The following is a 14,541-nucleotide window of genomic DNA, read 5'->3' on the forward strand; positions in this document are numbered from 1 at the left end:
ATTAATACTGTTTTTATTTTTTGCTCCAACAGAGAGCACAGAAGTTTGTCTTGTTGACCACTAGGTGTCACTGGTGAAGCAGCTTATTGAGTGTTTTTGACTGGCAAAGCAAATTTTGCTCACACAGGCAGAATTCATGGCTTCCTGTCAGAATAATTTCAAATACTTTTGCACTAAACATACAGGTAGACGGGCTATTGGAATGCACTGATGAACACTACGTAACAAAACCATCATTATTTTTATTCCACTAATATCAGGAAAATGTGTTTCTAATGTGAATTGTATGCACTCTAGAAGCATCCAAGATCAACAGAAGACAAGATACGACAGGATGACTGGATAATTCGGGTGGATAGATGGATAGAATTACATGTGCAGTTTTCTTTATCATTCAAAAATGCCTCTTTAGTAGCTTTAATAAGAAAATGTAGTACAAAAGAAGAATAAGCAAAGGAATTAAATAAAGTACAATAATGTCCAGTTCTCTAAGAGAATAATATTGTTTTATGAATTATTATCCATCTAAATATTTATTATCTTATACACTGAATGGGATGTGTACATCTGAAATATCCACAACTCTTTCTTGAGAGGATATTTTAATCTGTGTATGTTGTTACAAGCTGTCTCTATTACCTACAGCAAAGGAAGTGACTTCTGTAGTGAGTTTTAACTGGCATCTATTCTCTTGCACTTAAAACATGCAAGTCTGAACAAAATTCAGATCCAAAATAAAATAGAGAAGACTAAAGGCCATTTCTGCAATTATCATGCCATCTTTTGAAATGGAAAAAGGGACAGGTCTTCTTGTGCATTTCTGCATCCATTCTATCATCCTTATATCCCAAATGTGATTGGTCTTTTTCTGTAGTCTTTACCCTTGTAGACTTGTACCCTCCACCTCTGATTATGGTTGATGGATTACCTGAATATGAAGTAGAAGCCATTTTAGATTCACAGAGTAGCAGAGTACATGTTTTTCCAGAGTTAAATAATTAATTAATGGACAGAAAATGCTGAGCTGCATTAATGTTAATAGTTCCAAAGCATTTTGTTTCCTGTCTGTTTAAATACGTTTCTGTCTTAATTTGTACTCAGTTTGTAATTAGTAGTAAGTAAAGTTTGTATTTGTACATGTGAACTTGTCCTGGTGAAAGGTGCTACACAAAAATTAACTGAATCGATTATCTTGTTCTCTGGAAAGGGTATGGTCCCAAGGAAAATGTTTAGTTTTCCAGTAAAAACTGACTTGCTCCATTTCTCCCATGTCATATTTGTTTAGAATTTTCTCACAAACCATATGGTTGCATTTATAGTTTAATCTTAATGATTATCAGCCGTTTAGGATTGTTTCAGTACATGTTGAATAATTTGTCTTCCCAGAATTCATTTCTTTTAATTTTTTATGTTGTTTTTGTTAAATCTTTGATAACATCCCTCAGTTTGCTGGCTTCACACTGGCTTCTAAGGGGGTGTCAATTACTGGTGAAGTAAGAACAATATTAGTTAACTTGAAGCAGCTTCTACAGTTCATTGTTTGAATCAACGGAGAAGCTATCTGTGGGAACAGATGGGCCTGGACCCTCCCAGCTGCACAGGATTATGTTGCATCTGCTTGTATACATTGTCACTAGAAGGGGGAGCCAGAGAGTCCCAAACCACAGACACAGTAATAGAGCACACGCTATACAAATACAACAAGGGATTTTTTATTCCTTCTTAAGCACTGTGGTCCCCGGCCGGGGCTGGAGCCTGGCCACGACGCCCAGGAGGACCGGAGGAGGGCTTGTGCCTCCTCCAGACGCTGAGGCGTCCGTCCTGGTTATGTTGGGGGCCTCGGGTACAGGGCTTGGAAGCCCAGCCCTGTAGGGACCCGTGGCCACCACCAGGCGGTGCCCCAATGCCTGCATATCCCTGGAGCCCAGCACTTCCGCCACACCAGGAAGTGCTGGGGGAAAGACGACAGGGGACACCCGGATGGCTTCCAGGTGCGCAGCCGGCACTTCCGCCACACTGGGGTGTGGCCTTGACTGATTGCTGGGAAGCAGCTGGAGCCCATCCGGGTTCCCATATAAGGGGTCGTCTCCCTCCAGTCAGTGGTGGATGTCGGGTGGAAGAGGACAGAGCTGGAGAGAGAACGGGCGGCGGCCAAAAGACAGGCATAGAGACTGTGAGGCCTGGACAGTTGGGGGAACGGTGCTGGAGGCACTGGGGGTGCACATGAGCACAAATTGTATATATTACTGTAAATAAACGGTGTGTGGTGGAAGTATGCTGTCCGTCTGCCTGTGTCCGGGTCCCAGTTCACAGCACCTTCTCACAAACCTCTTCCAACAAACAGCCAGAAATACAATTAGAATCACAATGAACTATTAAATCTTCCTCCTTCTGTACTCCTGTTGAGTTTTGCCTGCTGCCTCCCAACTCTGACTTATCCATGTGTTGCAGTTGGCTTCCTTTTATGCTGGGCCCAGAAATGCTTCCGGGGCCATGCCACATCTTCTGGGAATCACTTTCGGGCCATAATGAAAGTGGGGAGGTCCTCCTCCAACAGTGCCCTCTATTGATTCCAAGGGACCCCTACAGGGCTGCACTTCTGGACTTCATGTCCCTAGCACTTCTTTTTGGGTTCTCATATGAGGACCACTGCTAGCTAGCACATTGGGGCTGGAACCATTCCCAAGTTCTGGGTTCAGCTGGTCCATCCATTATTTTAAACCGGATGGGCACAGAGTTATCTTTCCGCCCAGCCGGCTAATATCCGTCCAATAACCCATGTTTTTCCCTGGGTGGGATGCCTGTTCTTACTGCACAACATATATGGCATTGGTGTTATTAAAATGTAATTAAAATTACCTAATTAGTTCTGTCTTTTTTTTCTTTTTGCCCCAGCCAGCTTACAATATACATAGACAGTTTGGCAGTTGATAAAGCAAATTTTTTAAAAAGAAATTTATATTTACTGAAGAAAATCTTGATATATCTCATCAGCACAAGGTTATGAATCAATGTGATGTTTCACTGTCTGCTGAGACATTGCAGGCTCAGGCACAATTCAAAGGGAAGTTAAATGAACTTAACTCAGTAAAGAGAAAGTGTGTTCAGAAAGTGAATGGATTAATAATAATTGTAGCATTTAGTGGAGATACCAATGAAACTCAGTAATTATACTGTGGCACTGGTGCAGAGCATAGCAATGGATGGATTCTCTGCTCTTTGCATAGCTCTTTGAGGCGGCTCGCTATCCTTAAAAGGTCTGCTTGACTTTTGCCACATTAGTTAGAAAAAGCTTGTCTGAATGTTCAGAGTTGCCATTTTTATAGGTGGTCCTGCTATTGACGATGTAAAGCTAACTGATTCCTTTGGTGATTCATCCATGGCTCATGTAACTTGTCCAGTGCCATCTCATAACCTTACCTTCAAAGTCTTGGTCCCCAGCGGCCACTTCCAACACTTTGCAATGGCGCACAAACTTTTCTAAACAGCAAGGTGATCTTCTCTTTGACTTTGGTCGTGCAGCAGGTGACAAGGGCACATTAGTGGGGTTTGGGAATGCTGTGTGTCAGATGGTATAGCAGTGACTTTGCGTGCTGCACTGGCAGGTGGCACAACCAAGATGTTAAGTGCTGTGCTGTTATGTGGTGCAGCAGGGGTGTTCAGTGCTGGTCAGCAGTAGGCAAGTAGGTGAATTTCATCATTTGGAGATGCAGATGTGCTGGTCTCTTTGCTGTTGTCCTTTACTGAATTGGCACTGCTTCACAAGGCCTCTACAATCTGCCTTGTACTTTGCCTGTACATTTTTACCACCAGCCCTACTTCAGTAGCAACTTGATCTGCCACACTTTTCCCCATCTTCATGATCCTGAAGTTCCACCGGTGTCTGCGCACCTGGGCTAGTCAACTTTATCAGATGGAGAAGTGGTGTTGGAGCTGCAGAAGTGTCAGCTGTCTCAATCCCTGTACTGCTGTTGCAAACGGCACTCAAGATATGGTCCTGAGCCTTGAGACTTTCCAGAACCTCCTCCAAAGAGCCAAGGAGGTTCATTTTAGCACTCCAAAGCACTCTGTGCTCTGCTAAGTTGGACTGTTGGTTTCTTTATGTCCCACTCCTGACACCAATGTAGCATCAGCATTGAGCACCACAATAGATGGATTCTTTGCTCTTTGCATGGATCTTTGAGGTAGCTAACTATCCTTAAAAGGACTGTTTGCATTTTGCCACACTAATTGGATAAAGCACATGTGACTGTGCAGAGCTGCCATTTTTTTACAGGGTAAACTTGACAGTTGGTGGCATAAATAACCAGCTACCATAATAAAAGGCTCCCACTGTTCCACTGTGGTGCTGAGATGTCACCCGCTGCACTCGGGTCCCAATCCAGGTGGTTCAGCATGTGGTGTGTGAGGCAACACGCTATCAGCACATGCTCCCAACGGCTCTCTTTTTCTCTGCTATTGATGTAATGCCAGCTGATTCTTTTGGTAACTCATCCCTGGCTGATGCATCTTGTCCAGCACCGTTGCAATATTATTATAAATTTATTAAGGGCATTCATGTCAACAAGTCATTTCTGCATGTTGCTTGCTGCCTATTGAAGAAAACGAACAAGCTCCCAGGACAGGATCATGCTGTATGATAGCAGTGAGACTACTGATTGTTAACATTATTTTTGCTACCTCTGTTTTACACTTACTGTATGTCATTCCAGGATATTATAATTTTAATTAAGTACATAAATGCAGTTACTCAGTGTTTCTGCATATGTATTCAGTAGCACTTATAAATATATTAATTATTAAAACTACCTTTTGGCTATGGTAAGCCAAATTAAAACTTATGGAATATCCCAAAATACATATTAAGATATCTAGACATGCATTTTAACATATCTTAAAATGAATTATAGATCAGACATAATCATTTTAGACACAGCCACTTACAGGGGTTCTCCAGTCTACATTACGATCACCGAAAGGCATGTCCATAGTGGTGTTTAGAAAAGACTCCTCTGTTTTTATGTTATTACATACTAACATTGCTATTTCTTAAAAATCGTTAAACATTTAAAGCACTTCACCAGTCAAACACAAAAGATTGCTATTCCGTTCGGTGTCCATCTCTGTAGTAAAGTTAGGAAGCCTAACAATTTGGAGACTAAACGCACGACGTGCTGGCGGTAAAAGGAATCCGTTGCTCGGTGTTCGATTGCTCTGGTTTTCGCGGAGATTTCTGCTTGTGGAAACTTTCTGTTTCTAGATCGACTGCACAAGTGTGAGGCGGCGATAAGTTTGCGGAAGTTTGGTTTCATTGAAGAAAATAAACTGACAGCTTTGTTTCAGGTTGGTAAGATTATTATTACTGTGCCCTTTCATCAGCATTGTTACTAATTAAATTTGTAACGGGATTACATTTTTCTTTGCCGCTTTTATATTCCTAGATTATTTTTTCTTTTACCATGGGTTGCCGAAACCATCGCAGTGTACAGCTGCCTACGGTTGTCCTTTATATATTTCCCTGGATGTTCCTGGTTTGGACAAACTTCTCTTATTAACTAGTTTGTCTTACATATAAAGGAAGGAAGTAGGTTGAATCTCGATCTGCTTATATGATTTCACTTTTGCTTGTTGTAGTTCTGTTGGATTTACTCTCTTCGCTTTACCGGCCTGGTTTCAGGGATTTCTTTTTTTTCTGCGTTGTTATAACATATTTCTCATCGTAACTACACTCAGAATTTTGTGGTGCTAGTTATCCTACCATATTTTGACACAAGATATTTAAAGAAGTAAGACTGACACCTTATCACGCATCCAGAATAAATGTTAGCTAAAAAGATGTATATGAGAGAAAAAGTTTACAGCTGAAAATGGAAAAAAGGTCCATCACGTCAGGATTATGAAATCAAAAGGATCTCAGCCATATTTGGTATCAGTTTCAAATATAATAAGAGGAAACAATCTCCCCAGTGTATTTTCTTGGAAAGCTTTAATTCATAGAGTGTAATGTTAGAATTTAAGGTTATTCGTATAAAACATATGTACCCGTGGAGGCCCTTATTGACTAATTACAAGTAAAGTGCAATTAAAAAAGTAAATGGCATGGATAAACATAGAGAACAATTCTGAACTGAAATATCTTTAAGTATCCAAATGGAAATATGTATTAGTCTAAGATTAATTTTAAATCATGTTTTATTTCAATTTGTTCTCAAAAACTACTTTAAATTCATACTTTGTATGAATATTGCACAGACAGTGATTACAACACTTTTTTAAGCTAGGATTTTTTTCACTTATTGAATGCAATGCAGTTGGGATGTGCACCAACTCTCCTGTTGCTCAAGCTGGGAGAAACCCAGTTAGAAAACGAATCAATGCTGTTTTATGAATGTGTTATGTATGATCTTGGCCATTTTATGTTACTGTCTATGCTATCGTGTGAGTAGTTTGATGCAAAATATTTGTGTCTCTGTCTAAGGTAAAGTTTTATTGGGCTGCAAAATCTATATGATTTGAAGAAGTTACATCCATTTGCAGGCAGATGGGTGCTACATATTTTAGAGTGTCTGCTTCCACACCCATTGTACATGCAAGTGTAAGTCAAAAAGTAAAGGCAATTTGAAAATTATGTTGTAACCACAACAAATAGAAGGCAGCTGTTTTCATCTAAGAGATGTATCAGGTTTTTAAGTACAAGTGGAGTAAAAGGAAATTGTCCATTCTGGTGGTGTGATATGTTAAATGCTCCATTATTAATTGTGTATTAATGGAAGGATCACAAATGAAGAATCTGGTGCTTGTGTCATGACAGACTAGATAGTCTTTAGTCAAGTCAAAATTTTCATATTTCATATAAAAAAAGAAAGAAATCACACCATGTTTGTATTATTTTCTTTCAATGACTCCAGTTTCCTATGGCCAGTAACTTTGTCAATGCTGTCATGTTAATAGGTGATTTAAAATTTGCCTGACATAAGTGTGTCTTGCACCTTTTGTGTTTATAGATCCTGGCTCCCAATACCAAAATACTGAATATGGCTGTTTAGGAAAAGTAGCTGATTACAATAATCCTCAAACTGAAAATACCGAATGTAATGTTCTCCCTGTGGTTGTGTAGTTGGCATGCTGCCTAGCTGATTTCACATGCTATCTGACTTCTGTGGCAGCTGTCGGTTCTGCATTTAAGGTTGCACTCACATACTATTGAAGGTTTTGGAGCTCCAACTTGTGACAGTTTATCTTCCATCTTCACTGAATTCATGTGAGTTCCTGGTTAGACTTTTTGGGGTTGCTGTTGATTTATTACTTGGTCTGCAATAAAAACATCAATTCTATGTAAACTGTATTTTTGTTTTGTGATAACAAAGAACTAACTAAACATATTAAATGTGTATCACTTCTCACCAAATGCAGGTCTAACACACAAATTGTATTCCTGGCTGACCAGGTTATATTTTTTATTTTTTAATTTTTTATTTTAATTGCTCAAGGTGAAATGTCTGCATTCCTCACAAATGGTAGAATTTAGTAAGTTTTGTGTTCCCCAGTTTGTCTGACGCACAGCTCCGAGTTTGTAGGGTTTTGACATGCAATTTCCAACTTGGAAACTCATTTGCCTTCTGTCCAACAGCACATGAATGCAGCATTAGTTTGGCCCAGCATTCTTCTCTCTGTCACAAATTATGAATGCACAGTGGACTGTTCTTCTCCCTGCTCTCTTGCCAAAACTGGGCATGCAGTCTGTTATGCTGTCTAATAGCATATTTAATAATAAATGCACATCATCTTGAGGTGCTCTGATGGAGAACAATATATCTCATTACTTTTTATTCATTCATAGTGTAGCTAAAAGGAAAAATAAACCTGTCTGAAAAAAATGAATAAATAAATAAAACAGTGCATGGTATTTATGGAAAGTGAATTATACGAGTTGAGAAAGTAGTGTGGATGCTGTAGGGAAGAGGAGTGAGGGCTGCCAATTTAAGGACATGTTACAAAAAACGTAAATAAAACTAGGCATAGAAAGAAGTTAAAGTAGTCCATAAATAGAATCTTGGATTAGGCACCTATCTGTTACTCACAAAAAATGTGGGTATTGAGTGATTTTAGGACTTCTTATATTTGAAAGTCCAGGGGTAGTCCAGAAATTTAAAAAATGTGTGTGGGTCTGGGCAAATGCAATATGCAGTTAGATTATATAACAACAACATACATTCTGTCCCAGCTTTTTTGGAACATGTTGCAGGCATCAAATTCAAAATGAGTGAAGATTTGCAAAACAACAATAAAGTTTATCAGTTTGAACATTAGGTATCTTGTCTTCATAGTGTATTCAATTGAATATAGGTTGAAAATGATTTGCAAATCATTGTATTCTGTTTTTATTTACGTTTTACACAACGTCTCAACTTCATTGGAATTAGGGTTGTAAATAGAAATATATCACACAAAGGCACTGGAAAATATCAAAGAATTGATTATTAGTCTTGCGGTAAGTCAGATGTGTAAGGACATTTTGGTATCCAGCAATGTTTCTTAAGCTATGTGTCATGGGGCGTTTATGGTGGGCCACTTGACTATATATACAAATTTGCAGAGTTTGTCCAAGTGCGGATTCTGTGGTGAGTGATACACCACCCTCTATTTAGCATACTTTGTACTAGTGCTGGGCGGTATGACCAAAATTCTATATCACGGTATTTTTCAAAATTATACCGGTTTCATGGTATTCAACGGTATTTTTTTCCCATGCATGAGTGGATATTAACCACATTTTCCACTACAATTACTGCAGTAGGCTGGCTAAAAATAACCTATTACACTGTCATGAGCATTGTACATTGTACAAAGAAACATTTTAATGTGCACACAGATATAAATATAGGTTTACATGGCCCCATAAAGTGATAGTTTTCAAGGGGATGGCACCAATGAAGAGAAGGAATCATATTGCATGACAGATGAAGTCAAAATACAGAACCTTTTTATTGAAAAAAATTTGAAAAAACTTAAACTATAATTTTGACAACATGTTTTCAACCATCCAAAGAGGCATTTAGACTTAGTAAAATATACAGAGGTGCTTGTCAAAAGTTGTATTACACTGAACATGTCTTAGAAAAGGAATAAATAGTGAATATTTTTTGTAAACCAACTACACTTTCTGTTAATGTTAACAATCTCTCTCCACTGACACATTAAAGTGACTTTTTAAACAACTTTACCATCATTAAACTGCATAATATTTAAACTAATAAATAATAACAATAAAATAAATAATAGTATTATTACTGATAGTTGCACAATTACTTCAAGACTTCAAGCCCAGGTGCATTACACAGTATTCGCCAAATAAAAATAAAATAAAATAAAACAAGTGCAACTTGGTGATGACATCTTTACCAACTGAACCATCATTTAAGCAAACTGCATTAAAATGGACCTTGCTTCAAGCTAAGCTATATACATAAATAATAAAACTGCAACTTGCATTTATAATGCCTTTTGTGGTATAGCCCTACGGAAGCATATTAGGGCCACAGTGAAGAAAAAAATATATGGACATAGGGAAGAAAAAACCAGACTATATGTTGAGAATAAAGTCGACATGTTGACTTTATTCTCGACATTTCCACTTTAATTTTGATGCTTATGTTGAGATTTAAGTCGGCATTTCCACTTTATTCTCACTGTTTATGTCGAGATTAAAGTCGATATTTCCACATTATTCTCAGTTTATTTTGTCATTAATGTAGAATGTCGTAAATTAAACTTCATCCTAAAATCAATGTTTAATTTACTAGATTTTCTCAAACCCCGTCATAAGTTATTGTAGCACATTAAATACTTTGTGTTAAGTGTTCCCCGACCCAGTTGTTAATCACTACGCTTCTTAAACTGACTTCCTCCGCACTAAGAGCAGGTGCCGACAGCGATCACCACACAGAATCCATTCACTTCTTGATATTCCTGCTCTCTGAAAATTTAGCATGCTAAGATATATACTTGATATCATTTTCAGGGGAAATGCATTAAAGCAGGTATTAAACATGCACGGTAGTGAGGCGGTAGTGCTGCTACCTCAAAGTAAGGGGTCCCCTGGTGTATGTTCAGCGTAGAGAACATTATGGCTGTGACGAGTCTCCAAAAACCTGGATGTATGCATGGGTATTGCACAGGTTTAACTTAAATATTGTGTAAATGTTAGGTTTGTGATCTGGTGGTCAGAGGCATGAACACAGAATTCAATGGATGTTCTTCTGAGCGGGATTTCTTTATTGCATGCGTGCTGTCTGTCTCACGTACCAAAACCCCAGTTCCTATCCTTCCTTTTTCTTTCTCTACATAATCAATCACCACACGATAAACATCTTTGTGAAATTAAAACTAGTTATAAACTTATCCCACGGAGTGTTCAGAACTTTTGTTATACATGTTTAATTATGCCATCCATTCAGGGTTGCGCCCATCCCAGCAAGCATTGTGTGCGAGGCAGGAGCAAATCCTGAACGAGTCGCCAGCACATCGCAGGGTGAATACGAGCAATACATACACCAGCATGGTCAATATAGCATAACAAAACCCCACATCTTACATGACTTTGAAAGGAAACTGAAGCACGCAGAGTAAACCCACCAGAAAAACATGCAAATTCAAGGCAGGGTACATCTGAGACACCTTTGCGGTGAGGCAGCAGTGCAACCTCCACACCGCCATGCTCCCACATGATTAATACATGCTTTAATGCATTTCATTATGAAAATAATATCAAGCATTTGTCTTAGCATTCTAAATGTTCAGAGAACAGGAATATCATTAAGTGAATGTAATCTGTGCGGCGATCGCTGCCGGCGCCTCCTCAGTACAAGAGGAAGTCAGTTTAAGAAGCACGTACCGATTTAACATGGCTCAGGGAACACTTAACACAAAGCATTTAATGTGCTATATAACTCTTGACGGGGTTTGAGAAAATCAAGTAAATTAAGTATTCATTTTTCGATGAAGTTTAGGTTATGATGTTCTACTTTAATGAAAAATTACGAGAATAAAGTCAACATGTTGACTTTAATCTTGACATAAATGGCGAGAATAAAGTAGAAATGTCGAGAATAAAGTCAACATGTCAACTTTATTCTCATCATAAGCGTCAAGATTAAAGTGGAAATGTCGAGAATAAAGTCAACATGTCATCACACTATTACACAGTACCCAGGTGCATTACACTGTATTGAAAAAAAAAAATAAAACAAGTACAACTTGGCTTGCAGTATTATCCAGTAGTATAGAAACAGTATTTATACACATTTGAACATAATGGTCCACATCCATCCTTTTTAAACCAAAGTATCTCCAGGCAACAGACGTGACTTCTTTTTTTTCGGCAAAAGTTCTTCCGTGTCATCATGTTCAACTTTATCATCAGCAACAGCTTCAGTTTCGGAATGTTCTCTGTCCATTTTCACCGTGCAATACCTACACTACCGCATGTACTCCGTTGCATGCCTATTTAGCAGTGCAGCAGTTGAAAAGAACCCCCGCGCAACACCTCCACTTCTCCCACTAACGCATGTACTCTGTTGTATATGATTAGCGGTGTAGCAGTGAAAAAGGTCCCCCCTTAAACAGTTTCGCGCTGCGCCACGTCTGAACATCGTTTAGGCAATTAAACCAGTGTTCCGGTATAATAAAAATCCATATCATAACAAAAATAAAAAACGGTTTTCGGTATGAACCGGTATACCTCCCAGCACTACTCTGTACTATATACAACGATCATATAAACAGCGCCATTGACACATCACACAGAGCTTTTATTTCTATGGTACTGAAATATAATAAATATTCCCCACTACACTACCTCTCGTAATATAGCCTGTGAAACAATCAAACTGAGATGACAGTGAAAACACATACTGTATAAGAGAAGGGAGGAGAAGAGAGAATGAAATGACAGACAAGCTTGTAAGGCGAAGGGACCTTGGTGCTAGTTTGAAATGTCAAAATGATAATAAGTGAGGTAGGCTAATAATAGAGTGGGGGTATATATAGTACTATGGTTATAAAACCTCGTAGGAGAGTAACAAGTTGGAAGCCTAATCAGTGCTTGTCTCACATTACAAACAAAACGGCTGGAATAATGTTCTGTGGACAGAAAAGTCAAAAGTAGAATGCTGTGGATGACACAGATCCCACTGTGGCTGTTGTACAGCTAATGTGCCATTTGAGAGTAGGAACATCCTATATGCAATAAAACATGGGAGTAATAGTGTGAAGGTGTGGGAATGCTTTGATGCCTCAACCCTACCCCTAGCCAGGAAGACTTTGCCTTATTAAAGGAATGATGAATTCTGCACTTTACCTGAATATTGATAAAAAGAATGTCCAGTCATCTGTCTGTGGCATAATGCAGAAGTGTAATTGGGGTATGCAGCAGGATAATGACTTAAACACAGAAAGCAAGTCTACAACTGAATGGCTCAAAAGAATGAAAAATGAAATGATTTGGAGAGTCAGAAGTCCTAACTTGAACCAACAGAGATGCTGTGGTAGGACCAGAAAAGAACAGTGATTCTTACAGACCTACTAGTGTGTCTAAATGAAAGCAATTCCATAAAGAACAGCAGGCTAATGTTCATCTTCAGTGATGTGAAAGACTGATATCAAAATATAGGAAGCATTTAGTTGTAATTATTGCTGATAAAGGATGTTGCAACCAAATATTAAAATTGAATGCAGTTTTTCACATGAGTGATAGGAATGTTCAATAACATTGTGCATCGAATAAAAAATAACTATTTTTTGTGCTCACTTAGGTTCATATTCAAGAGTTTTCTAATATGTAGTTTTTGTAACTCTTTTTCCTCAGAAGACACACATCATTCAGCATATGTAAGCAAAATATTGTATTTGTACATTTGTATTTATTCTCTTTTTACTGTGTTCGGGAGGTATATGTCAGATAACAACACTAAGAGTTTGGTCAGCTGGTGAAGAAGGCTGGCTTAGTGTCGGGTAGGACTGTGGACTCACTGGGAACTATGGTAGAAATGTATATGGGGAATAAGGTACAGGCTGCCCTTGTATGTATGTATGTATGCATGTATGCATGTATGCCTGCCTGCCTGCCTGCCTGCCTGCACCACTGTAGCAAGATCCTGGGGTACTGTTTCTCACAGAACTGAGCTTGCAGCTTACCAGTTTTTGATCAGTTTTAAAATGCAACAAGTGTAAATAAAATTAAGAAATATAACTGACAAGATTATATCTTTCCCTCCTTCATATCCTTCCATTAGAAATGTAGTAACACAGCTTAATAAACCAATCATGATGGGAATTTTACTTCTCCTTTACAGTAGCTTTTAATGATTGATTGTCTTCCATTTAGAGTTGTCATTGAAGCATCATTAATCTTCATTAATGTTAATTTCAAATAAGTCACATTGTAAGATTAGGTGTACCAATGCTTGAGGACTAGTTGGTCCAGAGATTTCCATTGAGAATTGAGGAGACAACAGATATCTTTCCTGAATCTCCTTGTAATAGCAAAACAGGAGGAAGGTGTTAATTTTTTTAAGAATAATAGACAAAGAACTTGCATACAACATTTATATGATTTTAGTAAAATGTGTCCTGAAACCTGTGTCATACACAACACTTCCAGTTTACATGTTTAAACATATTTTCTGCATCAATAGGGAGAAAACGTATTTGGGTATAGTGCTAGAGAATTGTTCATTATTTGTAGTGTTCTACACATATTGTCAGAAGCTAATCTAGAGTGTATTACATCAGTCTGGGCATACCACTTTGGTGGTTACAGATTGTAGTCTCCCAGCTAAGGAACTTTGCATTTGTACATTTGAATTTGTATAAAGGTGTGTAACTAGGTCAGGGATTTGTGCCCTTACCCTATCTCACAAGAGGTCAGATTACTGTCATCATAATGTGAGGTCCAAGTACTCCATCTGATATTACTTTTTTTTAAGGAAAACAAAAAAAGCAATGCAAAAGTTGTTCCCAAAAACACTGTAGTAGTTCAGGACCAAACACTCTAAATGAAGTGCCCTGCCTCTCTTTACTGATTTTATTGCATTTCTCATGCATGGAAATCTGAACTTGCATCATAGTTATAGGCACCACCGTGACCGGCAGCCTTTTCAGCAGCTGCATGTATGACTTTATATTTCTACCTTTTTTTATCTCTCTGATCACTCCTACCACTTTCTTTTATGTGGATTCATTTCCTGGACACTTTTTACTACTTGAACATGGATTTTTACACACCAAGACGCGTCTATTCAGGTAGTCAACTTCAAGCGCTGAGAACAAAGGCCCGTGCTGGTGTGGTTCCCTGTTTACCTGATGAAGTAAGAAGGCGATATCTTGGCAGCAGAGCCAGTACTAAGCTAAAGACTAAGCGGCTAGCGAGGAAGTGGCGATACAAGCCTTCTGTGATCCTGTGAAATGTGAACTCACTTCCAAATAAGATTGACGAACTGGCTGCACTGGTGAAAATGTCAGGACCTACAGGAAATGTTTGTT

At 38.5% G+C, this 14,541-nt stretch overlaps 1 protein-coding gene across 2 annotated transcripts in view; it reads left to right on the forward strand.

Moving 5' to 3' along the window:
* The first annotated feature begins 5,235 nt into the window (after window positions 1-5,235).
* The window catches only part of ripk1l (receptor (TNFRSF)-interacting serine-threonine kinase 1, like), a 71,812-nt gene continuing 62,506 nt past the window's right edge, over window positions 5,236-14,541 (forward strand). The window contains exon 1 of one of the 2 annotated variants that reach the window (XM_039753438.1): window positions 5,236-5,343. The gene's annotated coding sequence lies outside the window, so the exon portion shown is untranslated. The remainder of the gene's footprint in view (window positions 5,344-14,541) is intronic. The other variant, XM_039753437.1, reaches the window with a different exon arrangement.

The sequence above is a fragment of the Polypterus senegalus genome, chromosome 5, assembly GCF_016835505.1.
Source record: "Polypterus senegalus isolate Bchr_013 chromosome 5, ASM1683550v1, whole genome shotgun sequence".
Taxonomy (NCBI): Eukaryota; Metazoa; Chordata; class Cladistia; order Polypteriformes; family Polypteridae; genus Polypterus; species Polypterus senegalus.